We start from the raw sequence: 2,295 nt of genomic DNA, 5'->3' as shown, positions 1-2,295 counted from the left end.
ATGAAAGCACCTCGACATTGAGGAGCAGATGAAAGCACCTCGATATTGAGGAGCAGATGAAAACACCTCGATATTGAGGAGCAGATGATAGCACCTCGATATTGAGGAGCAGATGAAAGTACCTCGATATTGAGGAGTAGATGAAAGCACCTCGATATTGAGGAGCAGATGATAGCACCTCGATATTGAGGAGCAGATGAAAGCACCTTGATATTGAGGGGCAGATGAAAGCACCTCGATATTTAGGAGCAGATGAAAGCACCTCGTTATTTAGGAGCAGATTAAAGCACCTCGATATTGAGGAGCAGATGAAAGCACCTCGATATTCAGTTTTCTCCCGACGCAGCGAAATGACGGGCGATTCTATATATGAAGGAGTTGACGGTATTCAAGTTTACTACTTCTGAGGGAAGATTGTTCCAGTGGGAGATGACTCGGTTCGAAAAGAAACTCCTTCCAATGTCTATTACATCGACTCGACTGCATGGGTAAACCGTTATTTCTAGTTCTTGAGTTGGTGTGCAGTTCAAAGAATTTGGAGTAGTCGACGTTATCGAACTTTTCAGGTACTTGAAGACTTGAATCATATTCCCTCGTAGACGTCTTTTCTCCAGTGTAAAGAGATTGAGTCGCTCGAGTCGTTCCTCGTACGGTTAGCCCCTTAAGGTTGGAATCATCTTCGTGGCGCGTCGTTGAATCCTTTCCAGTAAAACAATGTCCTTTCTGTAATTAGGAGACCAGAACTGTACTGCATATTCGAGGTGCGGTCTTACCATGGAATTATACAAGGATAGCATCACGTCTGGCGCCTTGCTCTCGAATTTCCTCGCTATGAACCAGAGCATAGTGTTGGCTTTGTTATATGATTTTTTTTTTTACAGTGATTCGCGTGTTTCAGGTCATTCCTGAAGATATATATATATATATATTCCTAATATATATATATATATATATATATATATATATATATATATATATATATATATATATATATATATATATATATATATATATATATATATATATATATATATATATATATATATATATATAAAATTGAGGTCTTTCAGAATGATTTCGCAGTCGGTGTTTGTAAGGGCCTTTCCACCCACCTTGGAGTCATCAGCAAATTTCGATATTGTGGATTTCAGTCTTGATTCGAGGTCATTGTGAGATATATATATATATATATATATATATATATATATATATATATATATATATATATATATATATATATATATATATATATATATATATATATATATATATATATATATATATATATATATATATATATATATATACGTATATATACGTATTAAGGGTGGAGAGCCCCACAGCCCCGAGCGCGCTGTACTGGTGAGTGAAGGCAGTTTTCGTGGCCTCAGCTGTCAAATCGGCCGCCATATTGTTCAAGCCGTGAGGTACGAATACGAGGGTGTAGCGCGCCTAACATGGAGGACGCTTGCCCTTAGAGTACCGCATCCATGGAGTACCGTAATGTTTTTATTTGATCTTTTTACTGTTTTCCAGCACTTTAACATGCAGGCGGATGAAATTAAAATAATTTCGTAATTTATTAGTGTAAATATACTGTAACAGGCAAGAAAGTACTGTACATGATATCCAAGAAGCGCGGTAATGTATTTATGTTAACAAAGAAATGCGGTGAGGACAATTCATCACCAAGATGTGTGGTCTCCTTTACAAATACAAGTTAGAAAATTGTAATCATATATATATATATATATATATATATATATATATATATATATATATATATATATATATATATATATATATATATATATATATATATATATATATATATATATATATATATATATATATATATATATATATATATATATATATATATATATATATATATATATAGATAGAGAGAGAGAGAGAGAGAGAGAGAGAGAGAGAGAGAGAGAGAGAGATATGGGAACCCATTTTCTTTATCATGTGTATATATATATATATATATATATATATATATATATATATATATATATATATATATATATATATATATATATATATATATATATATATATATATATATATATATATATATATATATATATATATATATATATATATATATATATATATATATATATATATATATATATATATATATATATATATATATATATAAAATGGGTCCCAGCACTGACCCTTGAGGCACTCCAGGAGTGAATGGAAGCCAATCGGAAGGCTGTCCGTTGAGTAGTGCTCGTTGTTATATGCTGGTGGGCCAATCTCTTATCCACGCGATCAGAT

This window comes from Eriocheir sinensis, chromosome 2, assembly GCF_024679095.1.
Source record: "Eriocheir sinensis breed Jianghai 21 chromosome 2, ASM2467909v1, whole genome shotgun sequence".
NCBI lineage: Eukaryota > Metazoa > Arthropoda > Malacostraca > Decapoda > Varunidae > Eriocheir > Eriocheir sinensis.
Note: the sequence above shows the minus strand (reverse complement) of the source record.